Source organism: Tachypleus tridentatus, chromosome 13 (genome assembly GCF_004210375.1).
Source record: "Tachypleus tridentatus isolate NWPU-2018 chromosome 13, ASM421037v1, whole genome shotgun sequence".
Lineage (NCBI taxonomy): Eukaryota > Metazoa > Arthropoda > Merostomata > Xiphosura > Limulidae > Tachypleus > Tachypleus tridentatus.
The window spans coordinates 89,623,677-89,646,199 of NC_134837.1; the positions used below are offsets into that span (position 1 = coordinate 89,623,677).

At 33.3% G+C, this 22,523-nt stretch overlaps 1 pseudogene across 1 annotated transcript; it reads left to right on the forward strand.

Annotated features, from left to right (window-relative positions):
- The first annotated feature begins 1,002 nt into the window (after positions 1-1,002).
- Positions 1,003-21,023, forward strand: LOC143236873 (uncharacterized; annotated as a pseudogene). The gene is made up of 3 exons (XR_013019782.1): positions 1,003-1,687; positions 14,535-14,632; positions 16,122-21,023. The product of XR_013019782.1 is annotated as an uncharacterized LOC143236873 (transcript).
- The last annotated feature ends 1,500 nt before the right edge of the window (positions 21,024-22,523 follow it).

Below are 22,523 nucleotides of genomic sequence, written 5' to 3' on the forward strand. Positions count from 1 at the left end.
TAGGAATGTAATAGTTTCAGGTAAAAACATAAATAACACGCAAGATCACATGCTTATAAACAATAACCACTGTACAATAACGTAATAATGGTTTGGTATTTTGCGAAAAGCTACACGAGGATCATCTGTGTTAGCCGTCCCTAATTTAGCAGTATAAAACTAGAGGGAAGGCAGCTAGTCATCACCACCTACCGCCAATTCTTGGGCTATTCTTTTACCATCGAATACGGGGATTAACCATCACATAATAATGCCCACATGGCTGAATGGGTGAGCATATTTGATGTGATGGGGATTCGAACTCCTGACCCTCAGATTACGAGTCGAGCGCCTTAACCACCTGGTCATACCGAGCCGTACATAATAATAAAAGTTGTATGATAAACATTTCAGTTTCTTTAGTTTATTTTTAAAAATGTTATTTGTGTTTAGAATTAAACACATAGCTACACAATGGCTATCTTTGCTCTGCCCACTATAGCTATCTAAACCCGGTTTCTAGCAACGTGAGTCTACAGACATACCGCTGTGCCACTGGAGTGTATTGTATTAATATAGGTATAAAGATCACAACCACGTATCTTAAAAAAAGAGAAATTTTAAACTAATAACAACTCCGTATCATTATTATATTAGATTTGCAGTTATAAACATGAGAAATTCTATGATTTCATAATCTGAAGGCACTCTCATTTTTGAGTCAAATGATAAACAGGACCATCATACCATAACTATGATTAATTTCGTGCCATATATCTTGTGGGTGGACACTATGTTTTGGCTCTACACTATCAAAACTCTACTTCGTTCGTTGAGCCTTTTTCTCCTTGACCCCGAGGTGAACCATGAGTATGTGCTTTTAGTCTTTTAAACATCTTAGCCAATAAGCACACGTTTGACATCCGTGAGCTTGACGCTAACACACCTTACTTCGAGATCACGAAAATCGTGCCAGTTCGCTGTCCCATGTAACTAGGGGTTTCTATTTAGTTTTAGAAAAACTATGATTTTATGTTTTTGTTACACAGTGTTAACTGTTTTCATTTCAAAGAACTCCCTGTATACAATTTTGAATACAAAATACATAAAACACACTTTTTTTAAACACTTACAAGTAAGACAAATATATAACGTGGTGTGATTGGTGCGGTCCCCTTGTGAGTATTCCCACGTTAGCTTGTTAAACAACTTTATTTCCCTTATCCCTCTCGAACCTCAGGGAGTTACTATCATCCTTCATGGTTGAGTCGTGGCAGCAATGTAAACCGTGTTGTAAGTAGTGTGGTACGTCCGCTGGATAGGCCGATAATGTTGGCAATTTTCTTAGTTGTGTTCACGGAGTTACATCTTACATTTATGTTTTAACTAACAATTGAAAGTTTTAAATATATGTACTAGTGTTTCTCGGGAAAATAGGGAAACACTATTTCAATTCAAAATGTCTCTTCTAAGAGAGTTCCCAGAACTGAGTAGACGTTGAATTTCTTTGTAAAGTTGACTAACAAGGCCATCTTGTGACAAGAGAACGAATCGGCCGATACACTCCAAGCAGCAACCTACGTACAAAGTTTGTCGTACCATTAAATGCTTCTTTGCGTTCTGAACGTTCTAATGGATTAACTATGAACTAAAAGTTACTAAAAGTTTGTTTCATAATATACTTTTTTCATGACCCGTTTTTTTACAGGTATGTTTACCTTTTGTGGTCTTAAAAAAAGATTTATTATAACCTCGTTACTCTTTGCTAAACTTAGATATGATTAGGATAATTTCTTAGCATGACTATCATTTTTGCTAGCAAAATAATATATATGTTATGAAACGATTTCCATAAAAAAAAGCCATAATTTGACCTAAATGGGATTACAAATTAAAAGGTTTGGCTTCTATAGTACAATATAGATTACCATATTAAGATACCTTTCGAGTACGAAAAATGAAAATAATCACTTTTCATCAGCTAAAATCCATCCAGATTTTTCAGTTAGTTCTAGACATATCGTATAAAGTTAATTCACATTTGTTAGCAATGTTATTGGTCAAAGCAATGATTCCCGGTGTGGAAACAAAATAACATATAACAGTACCTAAGATTTTGGGATTACAATATGATATTGTCGTAAAACAGACTATAACTTGTAAGATAACTATTCCATATTTGATTTGTAATACATGATTACAGTTCTATATAGCCAAATGCAAGGAGGTTATTTATTTATAACTTGAATAAAGTCATTTAAAATACATTTTTGCGCAGGAGTGCGTATTGTGTTAACCAAGTTGCTCTTACTTGTGTTTCTCAAATTTAATGGTAGTAAATTTATCACCTATGGCAGTATTTTGCATATTAACTCCCTCTTTCTCAAACAAACGTAAATATTTTAAGGTTACTTCACCTGCCTTTACTTGCAAATATGTGTGTGGAAGTATATGCATAACTTGGAAAAATCACTGGAAAGCCATTTATTATTCTCGAATGTAGAAATATCACAAATAAAACTTGAGTAGTGCATAAAACTTTCTTCGTGTGTGTTTATATAAATACCAAAATTGAAAATTCTCAGAACTATATTGTAACTGAGTAGATCAAAATATATAAACTCTTATAAACTTAGAAATAAAAGCTATAAATTTTCTAATGTTTGCAACTTGTGTTCGTTAGCAAATCATGCAGGTTTGATATGGTTGTTGCTAAGCGCAATGCTACACGATAAGTTATCGGTGCTCTGCCTACCATGGATATTAAAACATGAATTTAAGCGTGGTAAGCCTTCATATTTACCGCAGAGCACTTGAAAGGCATTATGGAAATAACAAACTATATAAGGTGCAAGTAATTTGGTTAATTTGAGTTTGATACATTTTTATTAGCATGCTTACATTTGGATTTCATTTCAAATTATTATTGATGTAACATAATTATAAAACTTGAAAGAAAATGGGTTTGATTAATTTTACTTAGAGCGCAACAACCAAAGATGTGTGTGAAGTTATATAATTTAAACTGGGACTGCCAGCTAATTAAATATAAATGGCAGATTTTACGAATTATATTATAAATTGTGAGACTGAAATGTAAAGGAATATTTAAGGTGCGATAAAAAAGATGTTCAACGTTGCTAAAAGTTTTAATTAAGTTTGTGAAAAGTATTATAACGAAATGATAATGTATATTGTTTTGCTTGATTGCTTTAGCATATAGCTATACGATTGGCCATCTGTACTCTATCACGAGAAATTCAACCCTGGGTTCTAGCACATAAGTCTATAGTTACCACTGGTCCACAGGAGGACAGAACGCATGTCACTAGTTTGCTTTATTGTTTATAAACGAGAAAAATGAAAAAGTATGGTATTACTTCTTCTGCACTTCTTGACTAATAAAGTTTGAAATCGTTTCATGATTTTAGGAGAACAGATGGGCTCAAAAATCAATTTAACCAAAAAGTACAAACCCTATAACCTGGGCATTTTCTAAAGATAACCTTTTATTTTTAATTCTGGGTAATCTTGAAATCTAATATCTTTTGATCCAGGCTGTTACATTTACGTCATGGTGATTAGTTACGTAAAGTAATTACTAATTGTTTATACAGCATCAGAATGGTTGAAATAATTATTTTAGAATAAGATTACACTCTAATCAAATTACGACATCACATATGTTATTTCCATGATCAGTGTATCCACTTTGCAAATCATATAATTAAATACATAAGGATACTTACTAATTTACACATCCGCAGAGCCTTTAAATGTATTGATCAGCTGCTATCTAGTAAAGATTGTGTGTGCTTTTCTTTTAGCAAAGCCATATTGAGCTATCTGCTGTGTCCACAGCGGGGAATCGAACTCCTAATTTTAGCGTTGTAAATCCGTAGGTTTAACGCTATACTAGAGGGGATTAGTGAGGTTTGTCTCACATATCTGTGTATCAACTGTTTCGTATTTGAAAACTCTTAATAATCGGGTATGATATTTTTGTAAGAAGACCAACTAACCGAGTAGTGGTATACGTATTTAAACAAACTCGTAAAATATTTTTAGATTGGTTACTATTTTACTTTGTCATTTAAGGCTAAAATGCTTCATAAAAAGTAAGCCTTTATTTGTTATTATTTTTAAATTATTTCCTATTGTACCTGATTTGCTGTTACACATTTATTTTAATATCTATGTTTGTTTCAGTTGAATATATATTTAAGCATGCATATGATGTATATCGTTAAATGTGTATTGCAAAAAATCCCTCCTGTTCTCTAAATTTGTTGAAGATTCTCGAGCGTAAGAATAAAAAATGTACGATGTGTGTATGTAAAATACCAGTGCTTTTGGGCCAGCTGAATTTTCAAGAACTTTGTCTTAAAGTTTATAAAGCGCAACACGCGAAGAGACAGTTTAATATTATTGATCTGCTACAGCCAATATACTACAAACCTCGGAAGCAATAATTGTGGCAAACGCTATTAATCGAAAAACCATAGATATTTGAACAGGAACCTTAATGATTTCGAACATTATGAACCGTTCAACTTCAAAAAATTAACTTCAGATGTCAGTATTTCCACGAAGACATTTCATAATTTCAAATGTGAGGTACTTATCTGAGACTAGACAAGAAAAGAGCTAGCTAGCATTCCCATCGAGTAAAGCGTAGCTGTGTATCAACGTACAGTTATTTCGCTCTTCATAAGCCATCGATAAAAGATTAAGTTCCAGATATAAAAATCAGTATTTTCTGTAAGTTTGTAAAGCTGTTGTACATAAATCGTTATTTGTAATAACAATTATTAGAAATTGTATTGTTGTTTTACATTAAAATATATTAGGTTAAGAAAGAAAATAGTGTGTATCAATCTTGTTGGAAATTATTGGAAATTTAATACATATTGGTATTCAATAAATTAAAACTAAAATTTTCGGCTATTTGAAATCCTAAGACGTAACGTAATAAATGGGAGACTCGTCCGAGATAAATTATAATACTTAACACTATGGATAAGTGAAAAACTGAATTATTTTACCCTTATTTTACATATATTAATTAATATCAACAGTATTGTCATGTATAATCTGTTTGTTTGTTTGCAGTTAAGCATAAATCTACACAATGGGTCATCTGTGCTGCTCCCACTTCGAGTACCACAACCTGGTTTTTAGCGTTATAAGTACACAGATATATCGCTGAATCACTGGGGTCCACGTGTAATCACTTAATTAGCTTGATGTCTCCTAAGACCTGAGACACCTTGGCTGAAGACTAATATCTAATAATTTGATATCAATTTTAAATAATAACCACTTGAGATACTTTTGCATGGTTGCTATTTGTTATTTGACAACAAAAATCTCAAACACAAAAACTACTATATGTTTGTCGTATTTCAGCCGGCGTGACGAGTCCTAGTGTTGAACGAAATACTTCATCAGCACTGGATATAGTCATCCTAACTACAAACATAGTATTTGAAAAGTTATTATATTATTTTCTACTTTCATTCGTAATGCTTCATAATTACTAATGCAGTCTTCTCTCGTTGTCCTGTGGTCCTTTGACCCATTCACGGATCAAAAAAATGAGCTTGTTTATATTGTATTATGTGAATAACTTTTAAAAAATGTAATTCAACGTGTACGATGCACACCTGTCGTAAGTCACGTAACACGTAAAGACTTCCAATTACTCAATATAATTGGATATTTAATCATTTTTTTGTGTTCTGGAGTAAACAATCTTACTAAAAAATAATTATATCCCTCTGTAGAAATTATTGGTGATTTTATGATTTTAAAATGGATTTCTGTGTGAAATTATATCGGGCTTAATTATTCGGGTAATCATTACAGCTCTTGTGCATAGTATCTAAGCTTGTCTGATGATCCATGTTATTTGGCGGAAGGCTTCGTCAGCACTGTATATACGTGTACAGTGTGGTTGACGCATTACTTTTTTTTTCTTTACTTTCACCCATAAGTTTCTGCATCAAATAAAGCTTGCTGATAACATTGTTTTATAAGCTGTCAGAAATATTTTAAATGAAATATTTTTACATAAGTTAAAATCCCCCTGAGATCACATTGTGGATCGCAGTATAGTAACCACTGCAAATGACTTCAACCGTGTAATGTTTTTACACTGATGCTTTTTTGTTTTTTGTAAAGTAAATGTTGTTAACATTATATTATACATATCGTTAACATTTTATGTAAATTTTAGTTTGTTTTTACGATTTACATTACATGGCTTGTTCTGTCCTTTAAATGACATTTGGAATGTGTTGAACTTTCTTTGTTTTTTTAAGATGAAAAAAAAATTAAGTTATCGTGCTGATGAGACAAAACGAACCTGTCTTACGGATATAATTTAGAGGTCCAAGTTTGTTGTTCTTCAAAATACAAATCACTGGTGTTCACTAAAAAAGGGAAGATTATATTCAGTACATTTTGTTGTTTATGTTAGGGCAAAACCACATTGGGTCATCTACTGTATCCACTGAGGGAATCGAAACTTAGTTTTGTAAGTCAGTAATCTTATTGCTATCTCACCGGAAGTATTACAATTTGCCATCTAGAAATGAAGGTACTTTTCTATTTGCCTACGAAACAAACAGTTATCACGTTTTCCACATTTTTATATTTTCGAGTAACAGAATTTCCTGAGGACTTATGGTAAACATGCTGATAGAAGATAAAGGGAAAACATTTAGTTAGATGTGAATTGTATAATAAATATTCTGGTTTCATTAATGCTAAATTAAACAGGATTTTCAAGCACTGATAGTAATATCACAAAACTTCTTACTTTAAAAAGTTATACAGCTGTAAATTACAACTTTCTCAGTTTAATCGATCCCATGGTTCTGTTTTACTTTTTTTAGAGAAACTTTAGTTGGATAATCGCCAGTATTATTTTTAATGGGAATTCCCTTTAAAAGGTCGTAATATATAATTTTGATCAAAAAGTTAAATTATGCAAAATGTCATTTTTTTGCATAACCATTTCTCTTGGTGGATCAGCTGAATTATAATGGGTTATAACGGTATAATACAGTGGTTCGATAACTCGATTACTCGTTGTTGACAAACTGAAATAGTCTACTATGTAGCTCTGCGTTAAAACAACCTACTTAGCCAAATCGTACAAAAATAATTGACGTAGCTTCTTCTCAAATGACAAATATCCCTTACGATTGGAAACAACTTGAGGATTACAGAATCAACCCAACTATTTCTGTAATGTCCAAGCAGAGTTACCTCACATTTGAAGGCCTGCATCACGAAATTTCTACTTCCATCAATAAAGAAAGGTAGACGCGCTTTAGTAATCACTTTTGATATTAAAAGAAATAGACGATTGTAAACACGGAATACTTACTAACACGTATTTTAAACTTGGAATTATTCCAGATACCACTTTAAAAGGAACATAATATTATTTAAGTACTATTCGTTTCATTTTTCATTGTAGTTAATCTGTATACATTGAGTTTGGTTCCGGCTTTTTAACATTTTCTTTTACAAACATGTCAGTGATGAACTTTCATATGACATAGCTGTTGCAAAAGATAATCAGTCAGTGACACAACTTTAACGTTTAACAACTGTTTGCTTAAATTTCAAAATATTATTGACGTGCTCCACGCACATTCAAGTTCCTAAACGCTCATAAAGAGACAGACAATAAATATGGTTTTTCATGAAGAATGCATTCAATACAAGCAGAATTAATAATACGACAAAAGAAATCAAGATTTTTAGCGTCTTTATTATTCTAGCATCAGCAGATAGCCCGATGCGGCTTTGCTATAAGAAAACACACATTACTCTAGCAACGAAGTTTGAACTGCAACTTTTGGTGACGACATTTATTTCATCAGTACATTTTTGGTGACGAGATATAAATTTTACCTAAACTTCTGGTAACACGAGTTACACTGTTACCCTGACAACATATTTATTAACCACTGAACGATCCAAGATAGTGATAGTGGTTACAGTTTGAAGAATAAAGTGTCTTATTCTTAGCATTCCTTCTGCTTTGAAGTTTCCGTGCTCTCATTTTGACCGGCTTCTGAAGTTTTTGGACGAGCGCTCTGCGCCCTATTTAATTTCAACAGAACTGTATTGTGACTGCATCCATAATGCTCGTATTTCATGCAAATACAACACTGTCTAACCTGGCACTTGCAACTGAGACGAGGGTAAGCATAACCTTCGAAGAACATTTTATTCTATACTGACTAGTTTAATACTGAAAGCAGGTCATCTCTAGCTAAAGCACTTCGCAAAATGCAATGGACTTTCGCCAAAATCTTGGCACAAATGAGGAGGTCATTTTCAAATTAAGATTCCTCTGCAATACTAGATATGAATCGATAAGTGCAAATGTTGTATTGTTCGAAACCTCTAATAACTTCATCTATAAATAATATCCAATATATATATATTACAAATTTCTTGTGACATTAGCATGACTAAACTGGTAATATTTCATTTCGAAATCTGTTCTCCAAGAAACGTCTAAGTGTAAATCTGTCGTAAACTCTCATCGAAAAAAAATGTAAAAAATATATACAGTCTGAATCAGTGTTAGAGAGCTTGAACAGTTTGACTTCGTGAAAGTCACAAACTTACCCTCGATCAAAAGGTTTCAAACATAAAAGAACTGCAATGTCCAGAGTGTATAAGTATATTAAATCCAGGAATGTATCCTATGTCCTCAACACTGTTACATTACATAAACCTCGTATCCTCCTAAGACTGTGAAGAACTTACGACAAACCATCAAAACAGGTTGAACATGTTTGGAAAGTGATTTAGTGTTGTTGCAAATATTGAGCTAATTCTATTTTCATGTCACCATTGTTGCTTCCATTACACTATGTAACAAATTTTTTACTTTTTCTTGTTCCTACGCAGAAAGTATTATTTTCCAATTGCTTATGCCTAAAGTAAATAGATAAAAACCTACTTTTCTCTTCAAACTTTGCTTTTGTGACCTGGGTAATAAAATTTTCAAATTTACCTATTTTCCAGAACATTTCAGGTAGATTCAGTGCTAAGTAGCTGATAGAGAATTTTCTCGAACTTACAAGAATTTTCAAGAACTTTCTAGAATGTTGTAGAACTTCACTCAGCAAGATGAGCTTTGCTTCTGCCATAATGTATCCGGTCTGTGCGAGGCAACTGGAATTGCCTGTAACCCGAACGAGTGGCGCCTCTTCATTGATAACTCATCCAGAAGCCTCAAAGCTGTGCTGCTCCATAACTGGAATAAGCATCCGCCTCTTCCCCTGGTTCAGTGCACCTCAAAGAGAAATACAACAGCATCAAGATCTTACTAGAAGCCTTGAAGTATGATGAGTATGGCTGGGAGGTTATCGGAGACTTAAAAATGATGGCATTCCTGATGGGTCTCCAAAGAGGCTTTACCAAGTTTCCCTGTTATCTTTGCCTTTGGGACAGCAGGGACACCGCAGCGTACTACAACAGGAAGCACTTGCCACAACGGATTTAATTCTCTGTGGAGAGGCACAATGTCAAGTGTGAGCCACTAGTGGTTCTTCTGAAGGTGTTGTTGCCACCATTGCACATAAAATTGAGTCTTATGAAACAGTTTGTAACAGCTCTTGATAAGGAGTCTGTAGCCTTCGAGTACCTTCGAGACTTCTTCCCTAAGCTGTTTGAAGCAAAGGTGAAAGCTGGTTTCTTCGTTGGTCCACAAATAAAGAAGATCCTAGAGTGCACAGAATTCCCCAAGAAGCTCAGTAGGAAGGAAGAAAAAAGATTGGGGCAGCTTTGTCGCAGTGGTTCGGGGCTTCTTTGGCAATCACAAGGCCAAAAATTATGTGGAACTGGTTAAGGCTCTGGTGAAGAAGTACGGCTAAATGGGCTGCAGAATGTCCCTGAAAGTCCATATCCTTGACGTTCTTCTTGATAAATTCAAGGAGAACATGGGAGCATACTCAGAGGAGCAAGGCGAGCGCTTCCACCAAGATATACTGGACTTTGAACGCCGCTACCAAGGAGCGTGTAACGAAAACATGATGAGAGACTATATTTGGGGGGCTAATACGTGAAAATGATTTACATTACAGTCGCAAATCTCGAAAAACTGCTCACTTCTAAACTCTTTTGTTCATTTTTGTATAACTTTAGTATAAATACATGTAAATCTTGATTCACATGTTGTTTTCTTCAAACCTTATGGGCCCGGCATGGCCTAGCGCGTAAGGCGTGCGACTCGTAATCCGAGGGTCGCGGGTTCGCGCCCGCGTCGCGCTAAACATGCTCGCCCTCCCAGCCGTGGGGGTGTATAATGTGACGGTCAATCCCACTATTCGTTGGTAAAGAGTAGCCCAAGAGTTGGCGGTGGGTGGTGATGACTAGCTGCCTTCCCTCTAGTCTTACACTGCTAAATTAGGGACGGCTAGCACAGATAGCCCTCGAGTAGCTTTGTGCGAAATTACAAAACAAACAATCAAACCTTATGTAAATGAAAATGTACAAATTTGCCCATTTTTACATAGAAAATAGATTCATTTCTAAATTTCATTATCCAGGTCACAAAAGCAAAGTTTGAAGGGAATAATGGCCATTTGCTTTACTTTTACAACATAAACAATTAAGAAATAACACATTATATCTAGGAACAAAATGTGTTACATAGTGTTATTGTACCGGTGGCTCAACAGAGCTAACCAGTATGATATTTCATAGAAGTACATAATAAGCCCCCCGACTAGTACAACGGTAAGTCTAAGGATTTACAACGCTAAAATCAGGAGTTCGATTCTTCTCGGTGGGCTCAGTAGATAGCCCGATGTAATTTTGCTATTAGGAAACAGATAAACACGCATAGAAGTATATAATAATTTCTCTCTGTTTTGGCACTTTAAACTTTGAGTAGTTTTTGTCTTGCATACCAAGCATATCGGTTTAATTGTATTCGTATTAAATATTTAATATAAAAAGATAAACAAGTTGCTAAACTTCCGAATTAGTTTTACAGGTTTTTTCATCACAATAATTTTATAATAATTAATGGTATGCTTTCACAAACTACTTTCTCAATGTTATTTCAATTAGAACATTGGTCTTCCATTTGGGGATACCAGGGAATGTGTGGATGAGGTCGCAAAAGTGTTAACTAAAAATATTTTTTGAGTACTTTAAAATTCGTTTTTGTTTCGTACTATTAAGAAAATTTTTATAGGGGAATAAAATCAAAAATAATTCACAGTAATTCGTTTTAAATTTCAGCTATCTTGACGTCTTATGCTCCTGCTAAATGGTTGGTCTAATAACTTATTACACTATAAATCGCGTTTCGATCCACGTGGTGAGCAGAGTATATATAGCTTATCATGTGTTTTTGTGCTTAAATACAAACAAACGACGCCTTACTGTGTTTTTTTTTAAACTTCTGATGAGCACTGATATTGGGCGAAGACCTTATTTGCTGTAGATAGAGCGAATGTCTTGTGGTTTTCATGCTGTAACGTATTTTCGTATGAACATTGTTCCTACCACAAAAGACCATGTAAACATCACAATCCTAAAAAATTAGCTTTTCATTGCTCAGCTGTAGTGTTATTTACTAGATTCGAGAAGCCAGGATAAAAGTAATAAGATGAAAACGTTTAGTCTGTCGTACAGATGCATCTACACGGATAATATAATAATGATTTAATATTTAATAACGTAAGATTTAATATTTATACACATAACTGTTTCAACGTTTGTATTTAGTTTACTTTTTCTAAATATGAAAATCTATTATTGAAATGTTGCTGACACATGAAGTGAATGGTGGATTATACATTGTAAATCACATAAATTATTTTACAAACGAATGTTAATTTCAAAACGAAGGACATGAACTTAGAATATAATAGCAATATGTTATCAATAAAAGCTGGAAATGTGGATTACATAGTCAGGATGCTCATTTTACAAACGAATGTTAATTTCAAAACTGAGGACATGAACTTAGAATATGATAGCAATATGTTATCAATAAAAGCTGCAAATGTGGATTACATAGTCAGAATACTTATTCTGACTTGTAAGGACTTCATAGTACAATACCGAAAGGGGAGGAGAATTTCGAACATATAACGATGTATTAAAAAACGTTGGAAACTGTGTATTTTTCCTTCATATTTGAGCTATTACAATTTAACTTATTCCTGCGTTCATATAGGTAAGTCTACGGATTTACAACGCTAAAATCATGGGTTCGAGTCCACCGATTCTGCAGATTGCCCGATCTGGCTTTGCTATAAGAAAACACACTACACACGCGCGCACGTTCATATAGGCATAAGATAAAAAAATGACAAATATAGGTGTTTTGAGGAGTAGTTCTGTAGAAATGTGTGACTTAAAAGGGAACCTTTACTTTACGTTTATAGGTTTTGTACGAGCGGTTCGATCCCTTCACAAACACACCACAGTTTTCTTCAGTTTCGTTACTTAATTAAATGTAAGCGCTGATTGATAATGTTTCATATATTGTGAATTATATATTAAACGTTAGTTTTTAGTTTCTTTTGTTTTTATCCTCTTGTGATATATATATATATATGTATCGTTAACAGTAGTGGTATTTGCTTGTAAAACGCAACACTTTAACTAAGCCTACATATTGGACTTAAAAAAACAAACTTCTGAAAGACAGGCCATAGCCTGTTCAGGTAAGCGTGCCTGAACTGTAAACCAGAATATCAGTGGTGGCCCGGCATGGCCAGGTGGTTAGGGTCGTGGGTTCGAATAATCATCACACCAAACATGCTCGCCCTTTCAGCCATGAGGGCATTATAATGTTAAAGTCAGTTCTACTATTCGTTGGTAAAAGAGTAGTCCAAGAATTAGTAGTGGGTGGTGATAACTAAGTGCCTTCTCTCTTTTCTCACCCTGCTATATTAGGGACGGCTAGCGCAGAAGCCCTCATGTACTTTTGCGCGAAATTCAAACAAACAGTTATCAAAGGTTTGCGTCAAAAGCTCGTTCCGTACTTAAAGGCTGTGAGTATGTTTTAACAGTGACGGTCAAGGCACACTATTGAGTCAGACAAAACAGCCTAAGAGTCGGAGGAAAATTTCTTGTAACTGGCAAATCTGATACACGTTAAAACTAAAGCTCTCATTTGGTGTTCACCAGTTGGGAAAACGGTAAGTCTTCGGATTTATAACACTAAAATTAGGGGTTCGATTACCCTTGGGCGAAACGGCAAATAACTTCTCATGGATTCTTTGCTACAGAAAAAACGACCACACAAATTCAATTGGTAAATTTTAATTTCTTTAAGATGTGAGGTTGATATTCTCAATATATTTCTATCTATTAATATATACTTGTAATTTCAAAGCTGAAATATAATTAACTATTTGATATGATCGACCCCACATAAAAACTAAAGAATATTTCATTTACTGGCAGTTACTTTTTATTAAGCCCAGTATGGCCAGGTGGTTAAGGCACTCGACTCGCAATCCGAGAGTCGCGGGTTCGGATCCCGCTCGCACCAAACATGCTCGCTCTTTCAGCTGTGGAAGCGTTATGAGTGACGGTCAATCCCACTATTCGTTGGTAAAAGAGTAGCCCAATAGTTGGCGGTGGATGGTGATGACTGGTTGCATTCCCTCTAGTTTTACACTACTAAATTAGGGACGGCTATGGCAGAATGCCTTCGTGTAGATTTGCTCGAAATTCAAAACAAATACTTTTCATTATAGAAAGTGATACAATCGATAAATCAAAACAGCGTAGATACCCCACATTCGTTACTGCTTACAAAAGAGTGAAAGATGATAGGGTTTAACTGTGTAAAATGCTACAGTTACTAAACTGAAACTGCAGTAAAAATCACACATTTATTGTTGTTTACAAATTAGTGAGCAGCTAAGGGTGGCGTAGAAAAGTTATATACGTCTGACAAACGTTTGTTTTAAGTTAACGTTCTGATTTCTTTTTCGGTGTTTGTATATTAAAAATACATTTTGTATTATACACCAAAGCATAATTTTCTGAGTGATGATGATATTAAAATAAATGTCGGCTTTTAAAATATGTGACGTCTTCACATGTACTTTGATTTGAAAACTTTGATTATCCGTAACGAACATCCTTCTATACCTTACTAATGTGTATGAAATACAGTCTGTCACTTGGTATTTCGAGTAGAGATGTTTGAGATATTCCTAGGGATAACATGAAAAGTGAAAGGTATGGGTAATTAAATTAAAATTTCAGAGTTATTGTGTGTGAATGTATGATTCAGTTAGTGTTTTCTTTCTTGTGGAAAATTATGGACAGTAAGTCATGTAAGTAGCTTCGAATGGTTTTGTGCGAAAATTATGGAACGAAAACCTTATTTGTCTGTGTGACGACGCTTTAAGACATGTTAGAACGTTCTTTCACATTCACGTAATTAAAATATAGGATTTTACTCTAGGTATAATATTTGATTTATTGAAATTATTTACGGTTAGTATTCATCAGAATTACAAAGAATAACATTATTTTCGTAGGTTGTAAGTGGAACACCACCATTTATTTACTTGAAAGATAATCACCGCATGAAGACAACCTGGCAAAAAGTTCGTATAACCTGAGGCGGAACTTCAAAGTAGGTCTGTAGGACACCCTACAAAAAATAGTTCTAAAACAAGTCTTATAATTGGTTTTCTTAGACACTTTAGTGTGTAGTTATGCATACACAAAATAGTATATTTCAACAACCTGGTATCACGTTAAAAATACTAAAAACTGGTTTGTGTTGAGTACATCAGTGAAGAAACAATTTGTTTCACTTATGTTATATGTTTACATAAAATTAGAAAACACACTTATGTAAGCTTATAAAACAGGTCATAGAAGTAACGTTGTACTAAAACATTAAAGTTGAAATAAAAACAAAATTATCATTAAATGAAGATGTTGAAGTTGGCATGAAGTTGTGTTGAAATAGCACGGGAATAAACGTAATTAAAACATAATTCAACAAACTAGAAATATCTCAATCACCTACACTATAGTATGTAGAACTTGGGTCAAATAAATTAGGTTGTTTTAAACATAGGATTTAATTCAGAAAAGTTATATTAAGCTAAAACAACTTTAAAAAGTCTATTTGTGATTCATAAACGTTCAGTGGTATTGGCACCCTAGTTATATGTATTTAATCAAATCATATTAAGAATAAGTATTGGAGTTTATTAAAATTTATTTTGAGTATTATGAAAGAACTAAAATTTTGTTTAAAAAATAAATCGTCTCTTTTTTCTTATTTTATATTGACCTTTATGAACCTGATATTATTTGTGACACAATTAAAATTGTCTAATATAGTTAGTCAAATAGATAACTCTTTATAGATGTAAAATGAAAACAAGGGTTTTATTCCATATGAATATTAAATGATTTTTGTCATACTAAAAGTAAAATATACCTAAGGAGGAAAAAAAAACTGGGAATAGAAAGGTTGAGTATTTAATGAAAATCATTGTGAAACTGTATTGAAACATACACAACATTGCATTTTTCATTTGTTTCAAATATTAAGCTTTTAAAACAAAATATTCTGTTACTAAGACAATATGTATGTAATATGTGCATTATCGCTAATTTAGAGGGTGAGTGTATTATATTAAAATAATTTGGAAGTTTTACCACATCTGGTCATGCTTTGTCTGAAAGTTGAACATCTTGACAATAGTTTTACAACCTAATTTCCATTGCAGAAGGTTCCATTATTAGACTGTCATGTCAATAACACACCACTTCTTCACACAACCTTTCTATCTAGCATACAAGGATGACAGTTTCCCAGCAATCATTTCAACAATCCATTGGGCAGAAATTCCTAGGCAACTTGAATTAACTGATACATCACTGTGTTGAATAATAAAATACCTATTTCATTATTCAGCTACTTAAGGTCTGTGACTGCTTAATGGATATGTTATGGAAGCAGATTGTTTACATGTGACTTGTGTCACTTTTTAAGATGGAGTTCCTTCTAAATTTCTGTTTAGTTATTTCTGTTTTCTTAATAATTCCATAATTATTTCATTACTGGACTGTTAATTTACTTATAAAATCACTTTATGTTTCAGGTTTTGCCAGAATGTCTGAAAGACAGGAGAAAAATATCAGTTTCCTCATATATCTTTTGCTTCTGGGAGCTCTTCGTTTCTCAAATGGATTTAACTGTCCAACGAATTTTGATCCAGTTTGTGAAATAGTATTTTGTTCTGATATTATTGGAGGAAATACCTTACAATGCTTACTAAACAGAACAGATTCTCAATCTGGCATAGTTCCACATGCTTATGCAATTGAATACAAGTTTCGAAAGAGACTGAAAGTTGAGTGTAACAGCAGTGCCCCTTACAAGCCAGGAATGCTTAAACAGCTTGATATAACAGATATTGATTATTTCGTTTTTAGTGGATGTCCATTACCAAATGTGAGTTTCAATGATTTTTATCTGGGTTGACAGTAAGAAAACTTAAGTTTGAAAGTCGAAATGGTAATTTGCAGTTGACTGCCTCTCTCTTTAAAGAACTTGCATCATTAAAGCTTTTGAATCTGGCAAAAAATAAAATTTCTGTTGTACCAGAAGATGTTTTTCAGTATCTAACAAATATTGAATCACTACATCTCTCTGATAATGAATTAGAAACTCTACCAGAAAGTGTACTTCAACCATTAAGGAATTTGGAAAACTTGGAGCTTGGTGCCAATAAGCTGTCTAAGTTACCAGCAGGACTGTTCAGAAATCTTCCTAAGTTAAAACGGATATATTTGTACAAAAATAAGCTTAGTACTCTTTCTAAAGATATATTTGGCAATCTTGAATCACTTGTAATTTTAGAGTTATTTGGAAATGAGTTTACAAAATTACCAGGGGATGTATTTTCAGGTCTTCTTAATCTTAAAAGTTTAGGTTTGTCCAAGAATAAACTTGAAACATTACCAAGTGAACTGTTTACAAACAATTTAGCTCTTGAGGAGCTGGATCTTAGTTCAAACCCAACTTTTAGGAGTCTTCCCAGTGATCTCTTTAGAGGACTGACAAATCTAAAAATATTAGCAATTAATCACTGCAACTTAACAAACTTTTCCAGTTCTTTCTTTTCAGAAGCACCAAATTTGGTACAACTACAACTGCATAATAACAGGCTTACTTCTCTTCCTGTTGAAATATTCCATAATAACAGAAAGTTGCATACTTTGGAAATGCCATATAATGATCTCACATCTTTACCCAATGGGTTATTTGATTACCAAGTTAATCTACAAAAGCTTAATTTGTACAAGAACAATATTGAAAGATTGTCACCAGATATATTTCAAAATTTTGTTAATATCAGAGAAATTAATCTTGGGTCTAACTTTCTAACAGAACTGAATAATACACTGTTCAGAAATATGCAAACTTTGGAAACTTTAATTCTTTCAGGTAATCAAATAATATCACAAGCTAAAGTTGATCTTTTTGGTAAACCTGTAAAGCTTAAGAAGCTTGATTTATCTAACAACAATTTAACGGAATTTATTAGTATGAATTGGAATTTAGTAACGAATCTAAAAGAGTTGCATCTGGATAATAACCAAATTACGTTCTTTAGAATTCCAATTGTATTTTCTAACTTTGCAAGCATATATTTAAAAGGAAACCAGATTAAAACAGTAGATATGAGGGATGTGAATATACAATTGAAAATAATGCACTTGGTTAATTTCTCACACTCTGAAGATTCATCCTCTGTTTATTACCTCCAAGATAATGCATTTCATTGTGATTGTTATTTGTTAGGTTTTGCTGATTATTTGCGAAATTATTTGAATGATGTTTATAGAATTGCAATTATTCATGGTGCCAAGAACTTACCATGTGTTAGTCCATTACACCTGGCAAATGAAGCTATCGTCAGTGTTCCAAGAGAGAAGTTTATTTGTCCTGTAAGAAATAGTTGCCCAGATGTGTGTCACTGTTATTTTCGAGCTTTTGATAAAGCAGTAATTGTAAACTGCAGTGGTTTGTATTGGAATACTCTACCATTGCACCTGCCTGAGAATACAAATATTTTACATTTAGAGAAAAACAATATATCATCTCTTAATATCTTGTCATCTGATGCTTACAGAAATCTCACTGAAGTATATCTGGATGAAAACCATATATCCTCGATTGATAACTGGAAGTTACCTCCTAATCTTAAAGTGATATCCTTGAGGAAAAACTATCTAACTCGCATATCAACAGATATATTTAAAGAAACAGAAGAAACACTACATTTTGACCTTCGTTTAGGATACAATCCATGGAAATGCAATTGTGAAACCCTAGAATTGAAATCGTGGCTTACTAACAATTTACATAAAATTAAAGATATAGATGACATTTATTGTTCAGAGCCAGTAAAACTCAATGGAACATTAAGGAAAGAGTTACTTGTACAAATACCTGATAATATTTTGTGTCCTCATACTATCTGGCCACAGAAAATAAGATTAATAAGTGTTTCTATTATATGTGTGGTGTTAGCAATTTTATTATTTGTTGTATCTGTGCTATATTATCGCAATAAGCAAACTGTTATTGCATATGTGTACATTCATTTATATAACGTTTTCACGTGTTTCTTCACTGAAGAAGAACTAGACGAAGACAAGATTTTTGACGCTTTCATTTCATATAGCAGCTCAGACAGAGAGACTGCTTTCAGTATTTTGAAAGAATTAGAAACCAATGAACCACTTTTTAAGGTTTGTATTCATGATCGTGATTGGTTAGCTGGAAATGCTATCAGCTGGAATATAGTAAACTCTGTTCAGAACAGCAAAAGGACAATCTTGATTATCTCCAAAGACTTCTTGGAAAGTGTGTGGTTTCAGATAGAATTTCATACTGCTTACTACCAGATGTTGGAAGATAAAGTCGATCGACTTATTGTTGTGGTTAAAGGAGAACTACCTCCTAAAGACACCTTTGACAAAGACCTTCAGTACTTGTTGTCAACAAAGACATACCTTGTGTGGGGGGAGAAATGGTTTTGGGAAAAACTAAGATATGCCATGCCTCACCATAGATCACTGCGTGCTCCAGAAAATAAGACTCCTTTCCGTAATAGACCACCCTCAGCGATCTTAAGATCTGTAGAGGAACAGATAGAAAATTACACACTAAATGGGAACAAAAATAAACAAAATGACATTTTGTCAGAAAAGAACAAAAAACAAGTGGTTACTAGTAGTAATTTTGAGCCTAAAACTCTTCAAATTGGATCATTAAAAAGATATGGCGAAATTTTTATTAGTTCAAGAGTATGAGCTAATAAATTTCAATACCAGTGTATATAACATATGTATTTATGTATCTAAATCAGCTCCTAAAGTTTATCAGTTCCATTTGCCATATTCTTAAATGTACAGACTTTTATCATTTGTATCTTAAATGTGTTTATGAAAATGTCTTTAAAATATTGAAAATGTCATTATTAAATTAAATGTTCAAACATTTAAGTATTTTATGTACAGTTTCTACGTCCTCGGTAAATGTATGATGTTAGTCATGATGTGGTACATTTTTAATGTAAGTGAGTAGAATGAAGGTTGCTGTGCTTTACATATGTGCATGTTATTGTATAATATATAAACAGTTATTACAAGTGAAAATTTTTAATTATATGTATGCGCGTGTGTGTGTATTGTTTAAAAACGTACTTTTTTAAACTTTGATAATTAGTAGTTTTTTGGAAAAAATCATTTTTAAATGGCATATTACATCATTTATGCTTTGCTTTTCCAGTTTATTTTTCCATATTAGAATTATTCTGATTTGTATACACATGCTACAAATATTTAACCAGGAACTTCGAAAATTTTCAGAACAAAAGGGATATTATAGTACAAACTCATGCAAACTCCTTTTTCCTCCATGTTTTCAAAATAAACAGATGGGACAGCAGTAAGTCTACGAATTTACAATACTATAATCAGAGATTCGATTCCCCTCGGTAGACAGAGCACATAGCCCGATGTGGCTTTGCTATAAGAAAACACAAACAGACGTTTCGCCATATAACTTACCATCCATAAACTAAATCACCGAAGTGGCAACAGTTTTGAAAATATAAAAACAACAAAAAAAAACCCACATATAAAGCAACGATAATTTACCAATTATTAGGATTCAGTGCAGTAAATAATTTTTCTCACTAAATCCTACCAAATAAAAGAAGTATATTATTAAATAAATTGTTACGAATAATTATTCACTGTAAAGAAACGCTTGTGCCGTATATAAATATTATTATCAAAATTAAATCGACATTTTTAGACGTATGTTCAAATTTTGTTTAATAACCAAAAGTGCAATGACAGTTTGAAGGATTAAAACCACCGAGTTTTAGTGTGTGCATGGTACCTATATCACACCAGTGGCACAGTATTGTATCTACGAATTTTTACGGTTAAAAAAATGGGTTTCAATATCCGTGGGGAATAAAGCACAAATAGCCTTTAGTGCTTAATAACAATCGACATTAAGGTACGTATAATGTTGTTGTTTGTTGTTTTAAATTAAGCACAAAGCTACACAATGGGCTATCTGTGCTCTGCCCACCACGAGTATCAAAACCAGGTTTTTAGCGTTGTAAGTCAGCTGAGCCACTGGGGGGCGGTACGCATAAATCAAAATATCAATTTAAAGCCAGTCAGCCTGTAAATTATAACGCTCAATTAATTTCTTACTAGTTTTCCTTAAGGTCTACCGTTGTATGTCGTCTAATATTTCTATTATTGAAATAAAATCCCCACTAAACATAATTTATTTTTATCTAATCCTCAAATATAAGTCTTATGGTTATTGAGCTTTTATACCCCACTGGGACGAACTGAAACTAATTTTGAATATGCCCTATACAACTTACAATAATTATTGTTGGATTCTCTGCAAATATTATTTTATTAATAAAAACATTTAAAAGTCCATGTGATTATGCAGTCAAGAAGTAAACATTCGAGCCCTTTCTTGATTTATTATAATCCATTATAATCAGAAAAGGGTTCTTACAAAACAACTTACCGGAAAACAGATTTTCTACAGCTTTTTATTACAGGGATAAACATGACCCAATAAACAATAATCTAATCAAACATCTTTCCTTTTCTCCAAACAAACTCTTAACAGCCGAATAAAGTTTGTTGAGCTCTCTACCGAAACATGCACTAAATCTGTTAATAAGAAAAAAAAATCAACACTGATTCTCGTTGAAAAATTGTTGTTTCAAATATTTTATACGGTTACATTTAAATTTTCTAAATTAACAGTATACAAAAAAAAAATAAACTGAATTATGTCGTACGTTTTTATTCACATTAATGCTTTTTATAGACTTCAGATTATAGTGTTCCTTAGGCAACAGACCTTATACATCCTTCACTAAATTACTTACGAAATCTAACTAACAGCATATCATATCCTGTTTAAACTTAATTCTAATCTACTTATACAACCTAATGATTACCCTAATGTAACATAATTGCAATACAAGTTAATGTACTAAACGTTACTGAAAGTTACATAAAAATCATCATTAAAATATTAACAGTTTATAGCATTTCAATGAGATAAAACCCCTCCACCAATAGTTCTGAATACTGTATTAATGCCTATAGAAAACCCCAAAAACTGCAAAAATACAGTGTTTTACACAAATTATTTGCTCTAACAGACGTTCTAAAAATCAAACAAGAACTGTATGTGCACTGTAAGATCGAATAATAGTTAACTCGTGTTAGGGTGTTGAAATGTACTTCTGTGCGTAACAAAAATCTTTCACTAAAGGAGCTCTTAACTTACTCTTAATGAAAATGAAATACAATCATACCTGTACATAATGAAACATTTTCAAAAATGAACGCTATGCGAGACAAGCGCTAACAAATGTACTATTAAATATTTCTGACGCTAATTTTGAAAGATTCTCCTTCTATTCACTTTTATTGAAAGATTTGTGTCTGGCTTTCGCACAAAGCTACAGCGCTAGCCGTCCCTAATTTAGCAGTGTAAGACTAGAGGAAAGGCAGCTAGTCATCACCATCCACCGCCAACTCTTGGGCTACTCTTTTACCTACGAATAGTGAAATTGACCGTCACATTATAATGCCCCGACGGCTGAACGGGTGAGCATGTTTGATGTGATGGGGATTTTTTAAAGAACTTTACTGTTTAACGTTTCATTTTAATGAAAATTACCTGCTACACCTCTGTCTTTGAAAGAGCACTTATGCTTGAGACGTGGCCCGGCATGACAAGGTGGTTAAGACACTCGACTTGTAATCCCAAGGCCGCGGGTTCGAATCCCCGTCACAACAGATATGCTCGCCCTTTCAGCCAATTGAGCATTATAATGTGACGATCAATCCCACTATTCGTTGCTAAAAGCATAGCCCAAGAGTTGGCTCTGTGTTGATGACTAGCTGCCTTCACTCTAGTCTTACACTAC